General features: G+C 37.0%; 1 long non-coding RNA gene across 3 annotated transcripts in view; it reads left to right on the top strand.

Moving 5' to 3' along the window:
* Positions 1–17,385, top strand: part of LOC136838522 (uncharacterized) — a 142,514-nt gene that overhangs the window by 87,087 nt on the left and 38,042 nt on the right. The gene's annotated exons all lie outside the window — the stretch shown is intronic.

Genomic DNA, 17,385 nt, shown 5'->3' with positions numbered 1-17,385 from the left:
ACTCATTTCATCTGTTCTAGACGGTAATAAGATTATAATAGTTTTTATTCTGTTGTTACATTCTCCAGTATCGAAGTTGAAAGAAGCCATTGCTCTAACAATAGCCTCAGTATCCCAACTGAATGAATGAATGTATCGTGAAATTCGGATATAAAGCCATTCATTGGGCAGCTTTCAGCCCTTCAGTGCTAGAGACAGTTAAAAGTGGAAAAAAAAGTTTAAGTATACCTTAGTTTTACCAGACCACTGATCTGATTAACAGCTCTCCTAGGCCTGGCCTGAATGATTAGACTTATTTTACCTGGCTAAGAACCAATTGGTTACTTAGCAACGGGACCTACAGCTTATTGTGGAAACCGAACCACATTATAGCGAGAAATGAATTCTATCACCAGAAATAAATTCTTCATTAGCCGGCCGGAGACTCGAACTCGGGCCTAGCGAGTGCTAGCCCACAACTCTACCGACTCGTCCAACGAGGAACTAGTTAAAAGTGGAGATAGAGTGGCGGAACAGCAAGGTAAAGAGATCCAGAAAATAAATTAAGTGATGTACAATGATCTAAAGGCGAAACGTGAAGAAAGGCATAGACTTGTGCGTAAATGTTAGAGATGTTGAACAGCACAATTGAAGAAAGGAAGTGGGCGGGTAAATTAAAAGGCCAGAATGTTGATGCAACGCGTAGTCGATAAATCTTCATACATCCAAAGACATCTACATTCTTCGTAGTGTTAGATAAATTTCATAAACTACGTAATTCTAAATACCTTAAATAACCAGAGTAATAATAAGGATTCTGCCATAATGGCTAAACCGGGATTTCCTAATCTGCATTTGTGAAAGTAACGAACAGAAGGACTTCATACAGCGAATCTTAATTGAAAGTAACCGGATATTTGTCCACATTTGACAAGCTTTTCAGAGGAATAGATTTTGATATATACTGTAGAATAAGCTTCAGGAATTTAATGGTCCTCCTAATAGTATCACATGTATATTATAAAAGCACAGCGAGTGACGCACGCACCGAAAGAGACGAATAAGTGGATATAAGAAGCAGCGAGAGAGAGAGAGAGAGAGAGAGAGAGAGAGAGAGAGAGAGAGAGAGAGAGAGATATGAAAAGGGGAGGATATGAAAGAGGGGAGACTCATTACCTCCCCGGATATTGTGGAAAGATATTGAAGGCCAAACACTAACCCCCAGATGTGGGACTTCGGAAGCCTGCTGCATGTTGGCCTTGGAAAGAGCTCAAAGACTTTTCATTCCCAAAGTTATTTTCGCGTCCGAAACTATCCAATCCCTCCCCCCAGCCCCTTCCCCCTTCCCCTACCTCCTCCCCCCTCCCCTTTCCTATTCGTTGGCATACTCATAGTGGGTTTCTCGTTGGTCCGGAAGTTTGAGGTGGTGGTGGGAAAAATTAACTCCATGAATGGCAAAACGGAAAGACGCTGAAGTGAACACCAAAACAGAAATATTTTGAGTGATTGGCTAATCTTGCAGGAGTATTAGACAGACAGATGCACTCGATAATGCCTCTAAAATCAGTAAAATAATTGCGTTTATTGAACAGAGTGATGAGATATACAGACCTGATTTGTATGTTTTCATATTTTTAGATTACGCGTCATTCCTTGATTTAAAACTTAATTCCTATCTTTAGATTACGTGTCCATTCCTTGATTAAAAACCTTAATAGCTTGACCTCATCTCAGAGTTCTGATTTGAATGGAATTTCGTCACTCTGCCGAAAGTCAGTAAGTGCTGTTTTCATTGGAAAGAAATGCTACATGGGCTCTCCATACAGGTCATTGAATATTCGTACTTATGTCTGAAAGGTGTTAGCGTAAATTGCTCACTTTGTCTGTATTTTATTATGGAAGACGAACTTGACTTCCTTTTGCTCTGTTATCTTCCTGTCCTCATTTGTTACAAGGCTTCAGCTGTGTTCGTATCTCTCCAGTTTTATCTTGGTTTGGAACCTCCACGATTTATCGAATCTTCTTTCAAAGTTGGAATGAACTTTGTTTTAAACCCCGCCCCCCTTTTTTTGTAAATAGTTTCTGTGCTTTTGATCTTTAACGATTTGTACATGTTTGTATTTGTTAGTTATTGTTCTGTTACTCATCGTTGTTAACTTGTAGCCAGAAATATATTGCTCTATTGCTTTGTTATACGGGAATGTTATCGATGATTTCAAATTGTCTGGTGAGGCAAACCTCCCTTATGGAGGTTTTAACTACTGGCTTGTGTTTTGCAAGACCAACGCCTCTATCCACTCATCCACAGATGCATAGGAATGGAACCTAATTTGGTACTGCTTATACTTTGGAATTGTAACAGGCTTAATACGTCTTTAACAAGGAGAATTGACTGTGTCTACTCACTGCTGGTGGGGCTGGGAGTGGGTAAAAACAGGCTTAAAACGTCTGTTTTTACCGAATCCCAGCCCCACCAGCAGTGAGTAGACTTAGTTAATTCTCCTTGTTAAAAACAATTGAGTTACAGCATGCCTGATATGCAAATGTTTTCGCCAGAAAGCTGAAGATAAAGATAAACTTCTTTATCTTCTGTTTCCAGGCGATACGATTATTATTATTATTATTATTATTATTATTATTATTATTATTATTATTATTATTATTATTATTATTATTATTATTATTATTTCAACCAGACCGCTGAGTCGTACGGCTGCCCACAGTGTTGCATTCTTGAAGTAGATACAAAAAATATTTAGGCAAGTTAAACAATAACACATACATAGACCGAATAATTAATTTATAAATTCCACAAAGAAGAAAATTGCATTTCTGCACAATGGCAAGACTAAAGGTAAGAAGTTTTAATCCCGGGGGTAAAGTCCTCTCTTTAGAAAGTATTCTTTGGGGAGCTTCTTATCAAAGAGTATTAAAGCAGCGAAGAGGCAAATGCCGCGAGTTCACTTGAAACTCTTGATGAAGGAAGGTCTAGCAAATTTCGTCTCATAAACATGGTAACAAACTCATTTATTTATTTATTTATTTTTTAGGAAGTCGTGTCGTTTAATGATCAAGGTTTATGAACTCGATTCTTGATCAGAGGTATTTATGAGATGAGAGAGAGAGAGAGAGAGAGAGAGAGAGAGAGAGAGAGAGAGAGAGAGAGAGAGAGAGTCATTATTTTTTCCAAGAGAACTTAATTTTTTTCTTCATCTTGTTCTTTGTGGTGTTATTTTTATCAACTTTTAGAGAGAGTTATTTTTTCCTCAAAAAAAAGTATTCAAGGTCTTTCATGACTTAGCGCCACTGAACCCAATTTTTTGAACCATGAAGGTCCTTTTTAGCTTCATCTTGTTCTTGTGGGATTTGGAGGTTATTTTTATCAACTTTAATGACCTCCTTGATTGTCAGGAACCCTGAGCCATTATCTTCACGTTTACAGCACCTAAAGGTCATCCTTTCATTTTGGGATTACTGAACCCACAAGTTTTATTTTAGTCAGTTTTACAGCACCCACAAGGATTTGGAGGTCCTTTCATAGCTTAGATTACTGAACCCACAAGGATTTGGAGGTCCTTTCACTTTAGTCAGTTTACAGCACCCACAAGGATTGGAGGTCCTTTCAGCTTTAGTCAGATTACACAAACTCCATTTGAAGGTCCTTTCATAGCTTTAGTCAGTTTACAGCACCCACAAGGATTTGGGGGTCCTTTCAGAACCCCCACAAGGATTTGGAGGTCCTTTCATAGCTTTAGTCAGTTTACAGTCCTTTCAGCTTTAGTCAGATTACTGAACCCACAAGGATTTGGAGGTCCTTTCATAGCTTTAGTCAGTTTACAGCACCCACAAGGATTTGGAGGTCCTTTCATAGCTTTAGTCAGATTACTGAACCCACAAGGATTTGGAGGTCCTTTCATAGCTTTACTTTAGTCAGTTTGGGAGGTCCTTTCATAGCTTTAGTCAGATTACCCCACAAGGATTTGGAGGTCCTTTCATAGCTTTTTAGTCAGATTACCTTTCATGAGATTACCCCACAAGGATTTGGAGGTCCTTTTCATAGCTTTTAGTCATTTTAGTTTGGAGGTCCTTTCATAGTTTAGTCAGCACCCACAAGGATTTGGAGGTCCTTTCTTTCATAGCTTTAGTCCTTTCCTGATTACTGAACCCACAAGGATTTGGAGGTCCTTTCATAACTTTAGTCAGATTACTGAACCCACAAGGATTTGGAGGTCCTTTAGTCGTCACTATATCCGTCTGTTATCCGTCCACAAAGTAATTAAGCCTTAGAAGACGTAATGGTAATAAAGTGTTACCCAGTCTCAAATCTAATTATATTTAAGAGTGCTCATCTCTCATTTACTCAGTGGAAATTAGAATTCTTTAGGTACGCTGATTAATAACTGTCTCTATCTTTATACTGCAAAACTTTGGATTTCTCTTTTCTCTTATGTTTGCCATAGCGTATGATTTATTTCTTGTAATTTTCGAAGAAAGGGTCAGTGGCCACCCCCCTCGCCCCTCTATTTTCGGAAAAAGGGTCAGTGGCATCTTTCGGCTTGCGCCATCTCTGTTTGTCTTTGCTGTCCTATTTCTTGTTATTTTTAGGCCTGGGCTGGTTGGGGCCTTTGGTTGTCACTTCACCCTCGGAATAAAAAAAGAAATGTTGCTTTAAAAACTATTTCTCTGAATGAAATAAGATTTTTCTCTTATAATCTAAAAACCAGGGACGTTATTTCTCTTATTTTCTTTTTCCAAGCTCCGTACAAATCTTGCGATATTTTGCATAATTATATTCTTATACGTGCCATATCTTGTGAGCTTTATCTCCCGTGGAATTTGACTAGCTCAAATGGTAAGAGATATTTTTGACGTTATTTTGGGCATTGTTCTCGAGGATTTATTGCTTGAATACCTACTTCACTTTTAAGTCCTCGTTGATGGCCACATAAATCATGTAGTATGGATCGGGAACTTGCGGGTCAAATGTTTAATCACTTCATACTACTACTTTACGCTGTATGAGCAGGTAATTCTCCACCTCTGTATTTTTTTATTCATTCAGCCAATCTGCTAAGAAGGGAAATAGTGTGGTTCTTTCATCTACCGAAATTATTTTTAAGCCTTTTCTGTCTTTCCATTAAGAAAAATAAAATTTAATGGGGTAAATGCACTCTAATTTTTCAAACTCTTTCAACGAAAAGTAAATTAACTTTCAAATCTTCGTGTGACAGAACTAAAATCATTCAACAACAAGAGGCTTCTATGAAAAGGAACTCTGTCCCGGAATCAGAGATTTTTTGACACACCTCACTTTCATTTCCGGTGAGCTAAAGGAAAACTTTCTTCTGTAGTCTAAAGCAAAGACAGAGGCATTTTGACCATAGAAACATTACAGGAAAAGTAAGGTAAAACATGCAGTTGTGGAAAGTGGGTGATAAAGAATGAGATTAAAACAAGTAAAAAATGCGCCGCAGTTCCTTCAGCGCAGTCGATTTTTCTGCACAGCGTTTAACCAAAGCCACCGAAAATTGATCTGTCTTTTGGTGGTCTGGGTATAATGCTGTATGAGCCGCGGCCCATGAACCTTTAACCACGCCCGGGGGTGGCCTGTCTTATATTGCTGCCAGATGCATGATTATGGCTAACTTTAACCTTAAATAAAATAAAAAGCTACTGAAATTAGAGGGCTGCAATTTGGCATGTTTGATGGCTGGAGGATGGATGATCAACATACCAATTTGCAACCCTCTAGCCTCAGCAGTTTTTAAGATCTGAGGCCGGACAGACAAAGCAATAGTTTTCATTTACAGAAAACTAAAAACGGACGATTTGCTACCGAAGGTTCGTTCCGTTAGTTTTTCGTGTATGCAACATCAAAGATTTATCGACTCGACTCATGTTAAATAGCATAAAGAAGAGGAAAGAAATTTTACTCAAATCTTAGTTTTGTGAGGCGTCACGTCTCAAGAGGTTGCCATTTCACTATTGCCAGCTGTTGAGAGTTTCTGAACTCGTCCCGGAATCAGTGAATAGAAAGAAGCGAAAATAAAGACGGTTGTCGAGGTAGGATTTCCTAGCGGAGCGATGGGCCGTAAAAAAATTTCCCATAAAAGTCAGATATCTCTCTCTCTCTCTCTCTCTCTCTCTCTCTCTCTCTCTCTCTCTCTCTCTCTCTCTATTTTATTACAGTTTAATGCGAATGAAAAACGTTCACGGCACGGATAAAAGCAATTTACATATATGTATGTGGTACACACACACATACACACACACATCATTATCCCGGATTATCGCTTTTCTTAATACCTTATGACAATTAACTTGCTGTGGTTCTTACTTCCTTTTTTTTTTTTTTTTAGTTTTCTGCAAAAAGAAAACTGTGAATTGCTTGTCTGTCCGTCCTCACTTTTTCTGTCCGCCCTCAGATCTTAAAACTACTTAGGCTAGAGGGCTGCAAATTGATGTGTTGACCATCCACCCTCCAATCATCAAACGTAACATATTGCAGCCCTCTAGCCTCAGTAGTTTTAATTTTATTTAGCGTTAAAGTTAGCCTTAATCGTGCGTCTGGCAACACAAAAACACTGGCCACCACGGCCGGCTGAGAGTTTCATACAGCATTGTATGCAGTACAGAAAACTCGATTGCTCCGAAGAAACTTCAGCACATTTTTTTACTTGTTCTAGTTTTTTGACGGTTCTTCCAAATTACGTCTCGCATGTGCCTTGACAGGGGCAGGCGTGAGTGTGTTGGTGTGTATGTATGTATGTATGTTTGTATAACTTCTGTCATCGGAATATCACCGTGATATTTAAAGAACGTATGGGCCATGAAGAAAGGCTCAACAGTGGAGTGCAAGACCTTCCGCCTTTGTTCCGAATTTTCGAGCAAACTACTTACAGTAGAACAAAGGATTACAAAGAGGACTCGGTTTTAGAAACAGCACCTAAAATTAGAATAAAAAATGGGTTATGTAACCATTTTAATGTCTACAAATCGCATTACTTTGGGGTAGGTTAGGAACCGCTGTCTATGATTATCTCAGGCAACTGGATAAACCTAAGAGCCGGGGGAACGGAACGACATTATTTAGTTTCTCTTTTAAATCTACTTCGATCACTTGGTGAACACTTGGTGTTGTGTTAATTATTAGCTTTATTAATGGAGTCAAGATTTGTTTTTATGAAATCTGGCGTTGATTTTTCTCTTAATTAGTGTTATTTTCCACAACTGAGTGCTATGTTTTTTATTAAATCCAAGTCCAATGGAGCCTTTTGGGTGTTGCCCGGTGAGATTTGAGGAAAAGTTCCTACTATTTTTACATGGAATTATTAAAACTACTACTATACTTCTACCAGTCATTTCATCATGTGATATTGCTGCTGGTACTTAGGAGTACAGAAATGAATTTTATGTTTCCACCTAAGAAGCACAGTCAACAAGAGAACATCAGTGTACAAAATAACTGTTCGTGACATAGTTTTCTCAAGTTCCATGTGAAGTTCCATGATGGTTTAATTTATGCATATTAAGATAAATATGTTTGGTTTTGTGTAAATGGCTCACCCAGGAAAAAATAGAATTTATTGTAAGTTATTATGAATTCTTATAATACAGCTTATGATTTTAAAAATAATGTATTGAATTTCTTCCAGGAAATAGAATTTCTTACACCAAATAGATATCGGTATTTCCCCGGCTTTAGTAACCATTGTTGTTGTGACGCCAGTCTGTATAACGCAACCAATCAGTCAGTCAATCTGGTCTGTTGTTCTCGGATGAAAGTGATAGGAATACAACCAGGTACTGAGAGAACCAAGGTTCGGCTATAGTATTTCGTTATGGAGTAAAATTTTGTTTTATTGGTCCAGAGATTGAGATTCCTGTGAGTATTTCCGAAGAGGGATAGAGATGTTTAAAGAGCTATTAGTTTACTGATGTAATGGAAATTATCTGACGCTACAACTGTGAGGAAAAGGGGAAGAGAGAGAGAGAGAGAGAGAGAGAGAGAGAGAGAGAGAGAGAGAGAGAGAGAGAACTCATCTTAGAAGGTTTTCATGAAATGATAGCAAGTATAAGTTAATAAATATATCATCAGAAGTGGCCACAAACAGTTGTGTGTCCTCTTTGCTTTGACCTACGGTAATTTTATTGGTTCACGCGTAGATATGTAATGTAATTTTTTATCAAACAGAAGCATTTATACAAATGAATTTATGGATAAGGAAACCAACCTTGATCCTGGAAATTTCACGCTAAGGATGTGTCGGTCATTTGGGGAAGATAAATCAGATTTATCCCCCACTGCCAAACTTTGGACCTTTCATCCTGCCTCAGTATCATTTTCAAGTGTACAGTACACCCTTCCACCCGTTAAGGGTGTGTTTGTCGCTCCCTCAGTTGTTAAGACCAACTCTTCTTCCTTTCCCATCGGCCTTTCCATGTAGAAAAATGAAAGTTCTTTGAATTCATTTTTAATGAAGCCCAGGACCTCCCATTAATTTCATCTCATGGTAAGATCAAAGTGAAATGACATTCAGCGTGACCAGACACAGGCACTCATTGCTCGTCACAATGACTTTCCATTTCCGAGTGTCCTTTGATGTACTTCATGGGATTTCATCGAGAGAAGAGCTCACATAATTCTGCAAATTAAATGACAGAAATTAAAACGTAATTACTTTTTCGAGTTGTCAGACCAGGTCATTACTTTGGAGCTGCTCCGTGTGATCACTGAACTGGGCTATGTAAATTCATGTTGGTTGGCGCTTTTGAAGGGAGCTTCAAATGAAGCGATAATCGACACACCAATTGTTGAAGAGTGAAGGCTTTCGTTTTACTTTTTTTTTTTTTTCAAACATGAGTAGCCTCTATAGTTGAATCCTTCTTGGCACCTTCTATGTGAATGTGTGGTGTTATGAATAACACTAACGACGTTCGTAAAGACGCGGGTCTTGCTACCAGCGAAGTTAAAAAGGCACACTGTTTGGTCCATTCTTGGATGGATAACTGTCAAAAATCCCGGACACGTCGGCACACACATTTCTGAACATACACTGTGCAGTGCTTCGGGCCAGTTAGCCCATCCTGTCATGTGATGCCTAGAGACTGAAGGATAACATTTAAGGCGAAAAGCTTTGCAATGGAAATAGTGATATAAGTATTCAAAATAGCAAGAACATGCGAAATTTTGAAATGTGTGGTCTGAATGGAAGCACCCGTGCATCCCATCAGAAAATTCTTGGGATCAGTCCCAGTGTAAGATGGAAATATACAATAATGATAATAATTGGCACTTTCAATAACAGATCACAAATGTACATTCTTGCCGCTTTATAAAGCATACATAGTAAAATAAACAAACATGCTCCTAGATCCACTTTGTCCTGTTATCCTAGATCCGTTGCCAGGTACTGTAATATCTTGCCTGCGTATGGATCTTGTATTTGTAATGCTATTTGGACCAGAAAGTCCTTGGCTCTCATCCCCTCCCACCACCATCAATTAATTCAGCCATATGGTGAATTCTTTTCTTCTTTATTAATTGCCTTCTTTTTTCGTTCCCCTGTTCACGGTTGACAAGACTGGGTAATGATATCTGAACTTGATGAAGAAAGAGCAATGAACTTTTGCTTTTGTTTGTAGAATGCGTGAGTGTTTTCTTGCATGCATGCATGTAAGTTCGGGGCTGGTTGTGGGGAACGTTATATTAAAGAGCATTATATTTTACTACTACACTGAAGAAACTCGGCTACATACCATGAATATACACTTTAGAAGCTCTGCTACATACCATGAATATTTATACCTAGGAGAGGTTGTCCCAATACAAGGGTAACTCGATGAATTCTACCAAGGCCAAGAGAGACAAGGTCTACCCAATTTGTTTACGTGTGTGCGTTTTCGTGTGAACGTATACTGGGGTCCATCTAAACTATTATAGAAATTTTGTGTGTATGTTTTGTTTACCGGTATGTCCCCCTGTTCTTCCAAACGGCTGAACCTAACCAGTTGCAAATTGGTCCACATTTAGACCTGTTCACCAAGAATTTAGTGCAATGTATTACATTTTGTGAGTCGGTTGCTTTCAGTGGCCAAGTTCATTGTCATGATGTTCAGAATCCGAACTTTGAATCCATAAAATAAGTAAAACCGTGGCCATTATTCTGATTACCTTACCTTATTGTAGGCTTGTGTGCATGACGGCGGATCCCGCAAAAATCACACGCTCCAGTTTCTTCGTCCAGTATTGTTTGTACCTCTTGCCATTTTTTGAAATGGGGATTTTAATCCATTTATAACTGTTTTACAGCTTGAGCTGTGCGAAGTATTCTGGTCGTTGCTATTGTGAATAGAAATGGCATAAACCGGCCGAGAAATGCAGTTATGATTGCAACGCAGCTTATATTTTGCGTTTGTGAAAAGCACCATTGTTCTTGATTCACTATCCAGTTGATCCTCTTTGAGTCCTTTCTCCTCACTAGCGACTTGATAACACCTTTCTTGTAAACATCTTGTCCTTTATGTGTCAGAATCTGCAATACTTGTATTGCAGTCCCTGTGCTGCCAAACACTGAAACACGAACCGTGGTTTCATTTTCCATAACACTTAAAACCTCGTACTTCTGGTTTCAATTATAAACCTTACATCTCTCGTAGTTCCCGTTACAGTTTCCTCAACGCTTACTACCATTCTGTTTGTTCCTGGTTCATATTTCCCCTAGACTTACTATCTTACCTCTAAAAGTAACATACTGTTATTTATTTCTAATTTTATGTATATGTATATATATATATATATATATATATATATATATATATATATATATATATATATATATATATATATATATATATATACACACACACAGTATAATAATAACACACAAGTCTACACCTATTAACAATGAATATTTACATTCATGAAACAAGCTGTCAAGTAATATTGTTTTCACCACTGATCTGTGTTGGAAATCTTTCCTGAGATTTTTCTTTTCTTTCTTTTCGCATTTATTTGTTTGAAACGCCTGATACCTTTTCTTTGTTTAATTTTTTTTCCTTCTGTGTCTTTTCTCTTTTAGGCTGGTTGGATTGCTAGTAGCTGCTGTTTTGGATAATAATTATATTCCCTAAAAGCAACATTAATTCTACAGAATTTCCACAGTTATAAAACATTGTCCATATGACGTATCGTTTAAAATCCAAGAGGAAAGTTCAAAAACCGGGTTAAATAGGTCAAATGGAATAGTAAACGCTGCTGATAACAGATACCGTTGTAAATGAAAAAATGCCTAAATAAACAAGGTCAGACGTATCAAAGAAAATATAGTTCAGTAAAAGTAAAAGCAGTCTGTGCACCACAGAAATAAAGGATAGAATCCCAGGTTAGAACATAAATCTCGCAACTTAGATGGTTATAACGTCGAGTACCCCTGCGAGGCAGCCGTAAATTGCAAGGATCATGAGACGGCTCTTCCTAACTTGAGTTGAAATTAACACCAGAGACTTTTTGGGCTTATGGATGGACCAGGGTTGAAAATGACGCTGCCCTCCTTTGCCTCTGAAGGTCAGCAGGTACGCTCCTCTCTCTCTCTCTCTCTCTCTCTCTCTCTCTCTCTCTCTCTCTCTCTCTCTCTCCTTTTATTATTTTGTTGCTGTACACATTCTTTCCCATACCAATTAGTCATTTTCAGTGAATATTCTGGTAATATATGCCCATTGTAGATCCGGAAGGCGAAGGTGTAATAATTCACTGTATGCAAACATGGGCTGTATTCAGAAAAGCGTACAAGTTGTTGTCTTTAATGATTACTCATATGCTCATATAAAATCTCCCAGTGACATTCTCCAATTCTGTGTATTGTAGTAGCCTTAGTGACCATTTAACTTTCCGCGTGTACTAGTTTGGGATTAGTTTCCAGTGAAACCTTGTAGATGCCTAAGGAAATGAGGAAAAATGTCCTTTTCGTTATACACGTATATGCTCGTTGGTATTAGATTCACTTTACTTAAGGGATAATTTATACCTAAAGGGAAATTTTATATATATATTAGTATATATATATATATATATATATATATATATATATATATATATATATATATATATATATATATATATATATATATATATTAGTATAAATCTTCCTTTCACTGTCTAGAGTTCGAACCTAACCTTTGTGGGATGTTACACGGTGACACAGTGATATTATCTATTCATTCTTCAAGAGTTGCAAGTTCCTCTCGATCAAGGTATGCACAGTACCTTGAATCGAAATCAATCTGTGTCCACCATGGAAGCCGGGTGTTGAGTTTGTAACAGGTCGCTACATGTACGATAATTTGTAAATTTTACACATCATATTTATGCTTCGAAATAACCCATTTGTGTTAAGTCACTTTACCTTGGGAATGTCTTACGCCTAAAGGAATTACATACATTATTATTATTATTATTATTATTATTATTATTATTATTATTAAGTAAAAGCTATGTAAATTGTATTACAAAAAACATGAACTATGATAGCTGGATTTACTAAATGGTGTCAGAAAGTGATAGAACAAAGCTCGGGTTCCATATGCGTCAGTGAGATTTGTAGACTCGTACGGTAGGAGATTTTTTGTTTGTTGATATTGGTCGAGTTAGGTTTTCATTCTGTGTTTATCACTGCTCTTATGACTGAGTGGCGTACTGTGTACATTCACACACAGACACACACACAGAAACACACAAACACGTGTAGATATAGATATATAATCATGAAGCGACATTTGTAGCTTCATGATTGTATATAAATCACAGTGTGATAAAATTTCATATAGATAGATATATACAGTATATATATATATATATATATATATATATATTTATTTATTTATTTATTTATTTATTTATTTATTTATTTATTTATTTATTTATTTATTTAGAGAGAGAGAGAGAGAGAGAGAGAGAGAGAGAGAGAGAGAGACTCTTTGATATTCAAGAGCAGGGTAAATATTCTGGCTCTGAATAAATATCGCGGATGCAGAATGTCAGATATTTCTCGCACTTAGTTACTTCCCTTCTATTTCTTTGAAAATGACAGTTTTACAATAGAATCATTACCAAACTTATCATGTCAAGCTTTTATAGCTTTTTAAGGAATGTTGCTCCTGAAATCACATCTCGATGATTGTCGCCGACCTTAGAGCTGCAAGGTTAATCATCGTTCTTCGCAGAGGGTTAATCACAGTATTCTCCTCTGCGGGTTAATCTCGTCGTTTTAGACTTCGATTAATCGCAGTATTCTCTTCCGCGGGTTAATCTCGTCGTTTCAGACTTCGATTAATCTCAGTATTCTCCTCCGCGGGTTAATCTCATCGTTTCAGACTTCGATTAATCTCAGTATTCTCCTCTGCGGTTTGATCTCATCGTCCTTAGACTCAGGATAACCACGTCGTTCTCCGCTCCAGGTTAATCTTATCGTTCGTTGTTCTAGGATAATCACAGTATTCTCCTCCGCGGGTTAATCTCATCGTTTTAGACATCGATTAATCACAATATTCACCTCAGCGGTTAATCTCGTCGTTTTAGACTTCGATTAATCGCAGTATTCTCCACTGTGGGTTAATCTCGTCGTTTTAGACTTCGATTAATCGCAGTATTCTCCACTGTGGGTTAATCTCGTCGTTTTAGACTTCGATTAACTGCAGTATTCTCTTCTGCGGGTTAATCTCGTCGTTTTAGTCTTCGATTAATCGCAGTATTCTCTTCTGCGGGTTAATCCCGTCGTTTTAGACTTCGATTAATCGCAGCATTCTCCTCTGCGGGTTAATCTCGTCGTTTTAGACTTCGATTAATAGCAGTATTCTCCTCTGCGGGTTATCTCACCGTCCTTAGCCTTGGGCTAACCACGTCGTTCTCCGCTCCAGGTTAATCTCATTGTTCTTTGCTTTAGGTAAATCACAGTATTATCTCCGAGTTAATCTCGTCGTTCTTTGCTCTAGATTAATCGCACTATTCTCCTCTCCGGGTTGATCTCATCGTTCTTTGCTCTAAATTAATCACAGTATTCTCCTCTGCGGGTTTATCTTGTTCTTTGCTCTAGGTTAATTGCAGTATTCTCCTCTGCGGGTTAAACTCATTGTTCTTTGCTCTAGGTTAATCAGTTTTCTCCTCTCCGGGTTAATCTCATCGTTCTCTGCTCTAGTTTAATCACAGTATTCTCCTCTGCGGGTTAATCTTGTCGTTCTTTGCTCTAGGTTAATCGCAGTATTCTTGTCTCCGGGTTAATCTCGTCGTTCTTTGCTCCAGGTTAATCGCAGTATTATCCTCTGCGGGTTAATCTCGTCGTTCTTTGCTCTAGGTTAATCACAGTATTCGCCTCTGCGGGTTAATCTCACCGTTCTTAGCTCGAGGTTAGTCGCATCATTCTCCGCTCCAGGTTAACCTCACCGTCCGTAACCCCAGGTGACGCGGGAAATGTGGAATTTCCTGCCTTTTTACGACGTATATAATCGAAACTTTTCTCCTTCGGTATTATATGTCAGAGGAAGCAACGAATGTACACGAAAAAGTTCTCGTAATAACAGAGTGATTACTGGCGCTGCGGATGGGCAAAGTTCCACAGTTACAGGGACATTCGTCCGGACGACTATTGCGTTACAAATTGAATTCTGAAGTACCTCGGTTCATTCAGTGATTTTAGAACTTTTTCCCCCCCCTTTTTTTTTCATTTCGTGTTTCCGTGTCTCTGTTGCTCTCATATCTCTAGCTTATTGCTGTCATATTTTTCTCTACCAGTGTAGCAATAATTATTTTACCTCAAACTTTTTCTTTACACATTTTTCAATGAAGGTCTTAGGGGCCGAGTTTGTTAGTGGCTTCGCACCCAACACTATTGAAGCAGGAAACGTGTATCATTCATTTCCTTTTTCCAGATCTTGCTGCCGAGAGAGAAATACAGGTGACATTTATTAAAAACACACATTTATATATATATATATATATATATATATATATATATATATATATATATATATATATATATATATATATGTGTGTGTGTGTGTTTGTGTGTGTGTGTATTTGTTTGTTGTTACAAATGCCAACAGGAGACAAATGACAATGATTCAGTACTTGCCCTTCTTATTTTTATATATATATATATATATATATATATATATATATATATATATAATGTGTTTGTTTGTTTTGTTTGTTTGTTTGTTTGTTTGTTGCGCCAAAATGCCAAAAGGAGACAAATGACACTATTCAGTACCTGGCCCTTCTTTAATTTTTAATCTGATGATATTCAGCTCACAGTACAGAATGATTGATAAAGGACGTTCAGTGGTAAAAATGATAAACTGATATATAAATATATTAACATAAAGGGGGAAACGTTAGTACAAACCAAAGAGCCCGGAAATAAACATTACAGCTAAAAGTTACTTAATTCTGGTGTGTTGACCAGTATCTTCAAAATCCAGTACATCCGTTTGTATAAATCTTAGCAGATATTAAAAATACAAGTTAAAATTAGTTTGATTTTACTGGATTTAGTATTTCCCCTCAAAGTATCTTCGTAAAACAGTATGTCCTTGGGATTTCTCCAATCTGTGGATTGATTACAATTCTACATAAGTAAGAAAAGGGCCTTAACTAATTTTACCACACAGGCCCAATACTCCCGTATGTCACCGCGTATAGCAATATATTTTTATTACAGTCGTAAAACATCTTGCAATCTCAAGAGGAGAGTTCTTTATTAAAGTGGATCCCACAGTTGAGGGTTTTCTATAAGCTTCACCTTCAAAATCTTTAGAATTTTAGGGGGAGAGAGATACCTCTCGTTACATGGTAAAGGTATTTAAAAATAACCTTTTTAAAGTATATACCTTGTTACATACATAAAAAATGCTTTCTTCGCGTTTTGTAGTGCTTGATCAACTAAGAATTGTCGGTATATCAAAGTATAAGCACCATCAAATATTTTCGAAAATTCAGCGCTGTGAAATCAGTATGGTCTTGAAAAATGAATAAAATATAAAAACATAGCTTTAATTACTAATAGTGATTAGAGTTAAAATGAACGTAAGAATAAGCTTCACCTTCAAAATCTTTCGAATTTTAGGCAGAGAGAGAGACCACTCGTTGCATGGTAGAAGTATTTAAAAATAACCGTTTTAAAGTATATACCTTCTTATATACATAAAATGCTTTCTCCGCGTTTTGTAGTGCTTGATCAACTAAGAATTTTAGGCATATCAAACTATAAGCACTGTCAAATATTTTCGAAAACTTAACACTGTGAAATCAGTATGATCTTCAAAAATGAATAAAATGTAAAAACATAGCTTTAATTACTAATAGTGATTAGAGTTAAAATGAACGCAAGGACACGCTTTTGACAGTTATCGTAAAAACAGTGCTTTTAAACCTGTTACCCTGACTGTATAAATTTACATCTAGTGAAAGGTAAACTGAATCTCATTTCTACTTAAGTCATTAATTTTATTGAAGGTACAAATGGATTTTATGTATCTACTCATTTAATATTCATGTACAAATATTGCCATGGACCTGCCGAAACCATGAAACCTTTTTTAGCTTAATATTTGTTGAAAGTGAATTAACACATTAAAGGTAATAATGTCTACTCCATTGAAATTTTGCATCATTTTTTCATAAACATGCAAGTTGAAAGTAAATTTACAGTCTTTAATACAAAATTGTATTCATTCTAAAATAGCACCAGTTGGCCAAGAAATTTCTTAATTATGATTCATCGGGTAAAAAATCATGCAAATCATCAGCTGGAATGTCTGTAAAACCGGATGATTAAGTGAAAGAGAATCACTTTGAAATCAAAAGTGAAATTAAAGATCCTAAGTTGATTGACTAAATCGTTTTCTCAGAGAAACGAGGAATATCTCTTAATAATAATGGCAGTTCATTAAAAATCCATTTGTACAATTTATACTGTGATGACCCAGCATAAATAATACTCGGTCGAATAGGATTAATTGGTTTGCGATTTAATGCAGCTGTATAGATAAGTCGATGCTCAGACAATACAAAAGTTAAAACAATATCTATTTTTTAATTTAGGTGATATTATATATATGCAGCGAGAGACGTGCGCTATGCTGCGCGGGGTAGCAGGGCAGTTGAGGGACTCCCTGTTTAAACGGGACTGCCAGTAGTGAACTGGGTCCTTCGTCTTAAGGACTTCTCTTCGGGTGTTTCATTGACCTCATACAAATCAACGTAGCAATACCTATGGTCATCATCGCCAATAATAATGTGGCCTCAAGGGAATAAAAAAAAATTATCCAAGAAATTGATATCGTAAAAATAAACTGACGAAACGTTATAAATTTTCAAGAAAACCAGCTTCCTCATCGAACTTCAAAATATCC

This window comes from Macrobrachium rosenbergii, chromosome 5 (assembly GCF_040412425.1).
Source record: "Macrobrachium rosenbergii isolate ZJJX-2024 chromosome 5, ASM4041242v1, whole genome shotgun sequence".
NCBI classification, from domain to species: Eukaryota; Metazoa; Arthropoda; class Malacostraca; order Decapoda; family Palaemonidae; genus Macrobrachium; species Macrobrachium rosenbergii.
Note: the sequence above shows the minus strand (reverse complement) of the source record. Positions and strands in the feature narration are given on the sequence as shown.